Source organism: Lepisosteus platostomus, chromosome 7 (genome assembly GCF_059453375.1).
Source record: "Lepisosteus platostomus isolate fLepPlt1 chromosome 7, fLepPlt1.hap1, whole genome shotgun sequence".
In the NCBI taxonomy this organism is placed as follows: Eukaryota; Metazoa; Chordata; class Actinopteri; order Semionotiformes; family Lepisosteidae; genus Lepisosteus; species Lepisosteus platostomus.
The window spans coordinates 12,133,992-12,141,296 of NC_142617.1; positions in this window are offsets into that span (position 1 = coordinate 12,133,992).

Below are 7,305 nucleotides of genomic sequence, written 5' to 3' on the forward strand. Positions count from 1 at the left end.
TTTTGTTGCCTTTGTTCATTTATTACAGTAAGTATGTGAATTATTTAAAGCAGGCTTCACAGTATCTTCACTTGGTGCGTGGGAAACAAAGCATTGCTATTGACAGAGGAGTACACTGAATCTCAAACCCTCATAAATATAGCATGAGACTGTGACTGTGTTTCCTGCCCTTTCCTAACATGGAGGCCAAGAATGTATCAGTAGGCGCTAGCATGTCCGTGTCAGAATGTGAAGTGTTTAATTTGCTACCTTTTTTCTTGATCGTCTTTAGTTGTCTGATTTGATAACAGAGCAGAATTTTTAGAACTCTTGGACAGGTGTACAGATGCTGGCTCTACTTAGATTAATCACATTAAAAAGCAATAATGACTCAAGTGGGATTTATTTTGGTAATCTTTTATTATCTTATTCCTAACTTTTGTAGTAAATCTTATGCTTTCTGATGTAGGCTTACATATCATAGATGGGAAATTCATGGTTCTTTGAAAACTCCATCTTGGCACCACATTTGAGAAATCAATTACGAGCACAGTGAAATGTTAATTATGCAGGAGGCTCTAAAATTAAATTAATTCTAATGCCGTAAACAAGAGCACTCCTGAAACAGTACAAGGTAGTTGCGTCAGAACATTTTTTCCCTAAATTAATCTTGTAATATCAAAACCCTGTAAGCGACAAACCCGTCAAGCTTAAAGAAGTACTATTCCTCTGCCAAAGTATGAAGTGGTTTGATTCTTTTTCAAAGACAAAATTTGAAATTACAGTACAAGCTATCTGATGACTGAGTCTGAATCCGGGAAGAGTAAAAATGCTTAAAGCAGAACCATTTTTCTCTTCATTCCAGGCTTTTTGTGAAATCATTTTTTGATCATGCTCCCTAGTGTCTGTTATAATCATATACTGTCTTTGTGCTTTAAATACTTTACTGTGTGTTAGGATTAGAGCTTCAATTCATATCACAGGATTTCCCAGAGTAAAATGATGCTTTTGTGCAGTTCTCACGGCATACAAGTCATAATCAGGTTGCAGTGAGTACTGAAGTATCAGTCAAGGTCTTTTTTCTTCATCAATGTTGCACTGAGCCTGTCCAGCTCATCACCATCTCCTTGTTAAAGAGATACTCAAGATCAGGGTCTCTTAGATTATTCTGTATGAGAAGAGCACTTTTCAATAAGGACATCTGATGTTTTAATGGTAGCAATGCATAATAATGATTATACAATATAATATTACAAGCTACTTCTGTGGCACAGCAGATTCAAATTAAATTATTTGAGCTATTTTCGCAAATAGTTGAAAAACTGACTGCTGACCATTGGTTCAAAAGCACTCAACTCAATTTCACTTCATGTTCGCACCTAACCTGAATATGAAAAATAGGTATGCAATCTTATGAATGCAGGCAGCAAAATGTATTAATATAAAAAATGATTAAAAAGACAGTCCCTTATAAACCATTTACCATAGTAAAAACATTGTGAAATGTAGTACAACACATGCAATGTAATAGTACAGTAATCACAGAAGTATACATACGCAGGACACAGACTGAAGAGAACCATCGCAATCCAGAGAATGTCAAATAACAAGAAAACTCCTAAAATAAGGGGTTTAGCAGGTTTATGGCAGCACAAAGGTTGGGACCTTTAAAGATGAATACATTGATTTGTTAAAAATGTGGTGCATCAAGGCTGTTACGTCTTCTGTTGCTTTCATTACTGCCAATGGCTTTGAATCGTGGCTCATTGAGAATAGCACACAGATTTTATTGGTCCACTCTTAATCCCATGAGTAGCATGGCATTACTTCACAGAGGCAGCCTTACAATGGGTGTCAGTTACATGTGTTCACTAGCACAATTAAAAACAAGCTGCTTGAACCCAGGATGTATTACAGTCATCTCTGACAGAAACAGAAGTGAATAATGATCTGTCTCTTTGGGCCCTGGTTTTCAATTGGAGTGTCAGTCACTGTAGCTGTGGGTGTAGATGAGACTTTGCTCTTATTTTTTTTTCTTTCATGGTGGCATGGTGGAGCAGTAGTTACTGGGGCCTGGGGTGCTTTCTGTGTGGGGTCTTGTATGTTCCCCCTGTGTTTGTATGGGTTTCCTCCAGGTGCTCTGGTTTCTTTCCACAGTCCAATAAAAAATACCGGTAGGTGTATTGACGTCTGGGAAAATTGACCCTGTCTGTGTCAGCCCTGCGATGGACTTTGATCCCATCCAGTCTGCCTTGTGCCTGTTGTTGCTGCAGTAGGCTCTGGCTCCACTGTGCTCCTGAATTGGAAAAAAGGGGTTAAAAAATGGATAGATTTGGATCATATGTTTAATTTTTTGTATGTCGCCCTAGTGACATAACAGCACAAGGCTTCAGTTTTCAGTCTGCCTTCCCACATAACAGCAAAAGTGGTCCACTAGGGTGCCCAATAATAATCTGGCTGTAATAGCCACAGATTTGAGTTTGACACTCGGTGAGTAATGCAAAGGTATCGTTTTACCTGGTGGAGAAGCATCACGGAGATATCAAAATATCTTTACCTTATTCTTTTTGGAGTGAAAAAGTGCACCATTTACTTTGAACAAGCAGAAACGATTGTGTCAGCATTGTTGTTGCAATTACCAGTGCTTTTTATCACTGTTAAAAGTTGCAAAAACTATTTAAAAAATATTTTCGCTGTATCTTACGGCACCGTATACCTTTTCTCTCCTGGTTTTCTGTCCGCCAAGAGGAAAGACTGCGATGCACTGTAGAAGGTAAACTTTCCTTTTAGGAGAGACTCATGTATGCATATTATTTTCCGAGCCAAGCACTACAGCACCACCGAGTGTCCAATAACAGTAGCACATATTTTACGAACATTTCATCTTCAGTTTTACAGTGAGGTTTCAGAGTTCTCTTGCCAGGTTTTAAACGCACAAGATCAGCTGAGAATCAATTACATACAATTATATAATTTAAAATGTTCTACTGAAAAGCTATGCTTGGCATCATTTGAAAAGATAAATTGTATTGGACACGATAGCAGGGTATTTTGATAAAATATTTAGTTTTTTATACCGTATGGAAAGTGAGTCTTCATAGCTCAATAACGCACAAGATTTAACGGAAATTATCATGAAACACACCAGCACCGGTGTGACATGCTTGCTTTCAGGTTTCTCTATTTTAAAATAACATGGCATTTTTAAATGCATTGTGTCCAGTCGTGGGCACAGTTCTGGAACCCGGAGGACTGAGATAAGATGTTAAATTATTAAATTAAGCAAAGGATAGCCCTGTTCTCTCTTTTCCTTCCTCCAAATGCTAACTATTTAAAATTCCAAATATTTTTTGGTGAATTTAAAAAAAAAACATTTTTATCACATTTTTTGTTTGTAGATTGAGTCGTATTTCTATAATTACAGTCGGCATGAAGTAATTCTGCTCTGGAGCGGAATGTTTTTGAAAATCTCCTGGTCAGTTCGCAATGAACGCATTTACCACAATGTGGCAGTGACACCTCGCTTTTGAAGACTGTTCTAAGGGAATTATGCGAGAACACCTCACCTTCCGAGAACAGCAGCCCACTGGTTAAGCCAATGTAAGGAATATTTAAATGTATTGCTGTTTAAAAAGCTTAAAAACTGCATTCCGACAATAATGCAATAAAAGAAAATCAAAATTCATTCTGAACGCACTAATAAATTCGGGGTATTCAATTGCATTATTTTTGTATAAAATGCTTTAAATTTGCAACTTTGTAAATCTGTATCAAGAAGACAAACTACTGTTACACAAACTAAACAGACACCCGGACATATGATTCTACATTGGAAACGCTGCATTTCTGAATGACGAGATGGGTATCAAGTCTGACTCCAAACTAGTGCTTCTAACTCAGGGTTTTGCAGAACCCCACCACCCATACAACTTAAATTATTTGAATGGATATTGACCTGGAAACACTGGAAATTCATCACCAATTCAGTCAGGTCGCTGAGAGCTCAAAGTGGACTGTTTTCAGTCCTTGACCTTCGTTCATCGACTCATAGACAACACGTATTATTTCTCTCACAATGTCATGAATCTTCATAACTTTTTATACCGCATTCTGCGCAGTAGCATTCCTTATTTAATGTACGCAATGTTGCTAACTGCAACGTCTTACCTCTTGATGGGCAATGTTTTCAATCTGCATTGCAGATGTTTTTTCTTGTCATATATGTTATTGGAAGTCCCCTGGGATAATGCCGTCTTCTAAAGCAAATAATAATAATAACAACAACAACAACAACAATAATAATAATAATAATAATAATAATAATAATTATTATTATTATTATTATTAATAATAATAATAATAATAATAATAATAATAATTCATAAATAATAAATAATTTCAGCGGTGTATTTATTGTATTTAATAATATGTCTGTTGATCATAATACCGCTACTGTTCACATCATAGATATAACTTATTTTACTACTACATTATATGTCCTGTTAAACGTCTGAAATATCTGTCGTCAGCAGCTGGTTATGACAAAAATGAAAATATGTGATTAAAATACAGTAAATTGGTAAATACGTTTTAGGTGAGGTGAGTGTAGATTTCAGAAAGACATTCGTCTAAAAACACCTTGATCATAAAGTAACGTTTCAGTTGTTTAATAACTTGGACTCTTCACGGTCTCGATTTATTCGGACAGCGAAGTCGAATGTTTGTAATCAGAGCCCAGGTTAACTTTACCATTGCATGTGGACTGAATTCTGCCCACTTGGTGATGTCAAGACAAGCTGTTTTAATAGTCCTGAAAGTAACTATTGTACATTAATGTGAACTCATGTGAATTGCTGAAAAAAAACACAAACCTATAGCATGAGAAAAAGAGTCATTTGTACTGTATACGTTCGTTTTTTACCGTTTGTGTTTTTACCTAGCAGGATTTGTACACCATGTGGGGTCTTATACATATGCTCGTAAATTTATGTTTATACTATAAGTGTAGGAGTGTGATAGAAGAAGCAGAACATCCCAGAGTGTTTGAGGGGGGGGGGGGGGGGGGTGCTTATTCTTATATAGAAAGCTTGTGTATATACACTTTTAGGGCCTTGTTGTGACATGTAATTATGGTTAGGGCTGGGAGTGTGTATTATATATTGAGAAGTGCTGAAAGTCAGGAAGAGGAGGCACATTTTCCCATTGTTATTTTCTGTTTATTCCACTCCCAGATTCAGTGCCTTCTTTATTTTTATTTATGAATAAGCTTTGGTTACTATATAATAGAGCTGTGGAATGTAAATCTGTTACACAACAGGAAGTGGTGGGTTTCTCATACTGACAGAAAAATGTGAATCCTCCCCTCATGTGATTAACAACCAACATGTCGAGACACAGCAGCAGAGCAAAATACAAAGATTGGCTCTGCTCTGAAGGCATGACTAAGACACTGGCAGAGTGCAGCAACAGCCACAGATCTGACCATTTCCACCAACAGTTTACCTTTTTTCACTTGTTCCCATTTGGAGTGGCAGCAGAAACACAAAAGTCAAAAAAGCTGTCCAGCTCATTTTCCAAACTTATTTTTAGGGATTTTTGAGTCCATAAGTCCACACAGCTCTTGAGTAGATGAGCGATCTGTGGAGTGCTTCATTCCAGTATCCAAGGGTTTATTTATGGGGATGTTTGATGCCCTTCTGTGCACACAAGTAAACAGCATCTTCATCAAGAGACTGTCAAATTACTCAACCTGAGGCCAAGTTTCCCTGGTGTCTAAATCATCTTCCCTCTGAGCATGGAGCTTTTCCTTTCACCATTAATTAAACTACCTATTTATAGCTTGGAGCTTCCTTTCGAATGTGAGCACAAATGGACGTCTTAATGCAGTGGACATTATGAAAACTATTCAAACGAATGTCTGGAAGTAATTAGCAGTGTGGATCACTCAAGGAAGGTTTAAAGTCGTGACCCCAGTTAACGAAAGTAAGTGTTGATAGCCTTTCATCCTTTCAGTGGGGATACACTTCAACATATTCTCACCTAGAACAGTAGAACATGAGAGAGGATAGAAATGAGAGGAGACCTATGAGGCCTATATAGCTCAGTTGTTGTTAGCACATAAACAGTCTGAGGGTTTCTTCCAGCTGTTTCTTGAAACAAGTATCGGCTTCCTCAACATGGCTTGGTACAGAAGCTTGCTGTAGACTCCCACAACTCTTTGCATAAAAAAGAGCCTCTTATTCTCTGTTTTAAATGCAGTTATCCTTAGTTTGTATTTGTGCCCTACTGTATGTTCCATGTTCTACTGTTGATTCTGAAGAAGCTAATTTGAACTCTTTGCCTTGCCCCATGATAGATTTGATTCTGGTCCAGGGCAGCTTTTGTGTAGAGTTTGCATGTTTGCCTTATATAAGTGATGAAATGTCCTACCATCCAAAGACTCGCAGGACATGTGTACCTAAATTGTCATAGTATGCACAATTGGAAATTACAATTACAGATACAATCGCAGATATAGCCAACACCTTTTTAAACACCAGATCCACATTATATTCTCACCAGGAGTGGCTGTCTGCCTTAAGAAATTCTCCAAATAGGGCTTGCAATCAATGATGGAAACTATGCTGATATAAATGTGCTTAATTACATTGTTAATGGAGATTTTGTACAGCTTTCCATTGAACATTGATGTGTGGAAGGCATGCGTCACCTCTGAATTGCAGGTATGGTGGCTGTAAGTTCTAGAGCTTTATTCATCTTGATTCAAATTTATGGCCCTACAGAAATAGGTTTTGTTTTTTAAAAAACAATGCAGAGCTAAACAGTTTGTAATCGGCTGTGAATGAGCAAATATAATGAAAAGTTGCTGTTGTGGGCATGTTGAGGTGTCCCCAGATAATAGAAGTAATAAACCTTCTCCCTCAAAGTGGACTCTAACTATGGGAATCAATAACTTAAAAAAAGTTTCTGCTATCTGGTTTTGTAACACAATACATTCATTGGACAGCCCTTTGATTCCCAGCTGCATTGACTTCATTTGACCTATATGTTATAAATCTACTCTCACTGGTGCCAACAGGAAATTTCTTGAATCTTTTTTTTTCCCTTTCACCCAAATAGACTGTTTAATGGTGAGGCACAGAGGAGCCAGTCATTCCTGAGCTCCATATTCATGAAACGCTCTCCATAGATTGAGGGTTAAGCATAATAAATACTTCTTTCTGTCAGAATGGATTTTATAGTTAATGGATAGATAAATTAAAATGCTTTTCTATATTAATCTGGGGGCCACCTTGTCAAATAAGGAAAATAACCTCTCATCTAAAA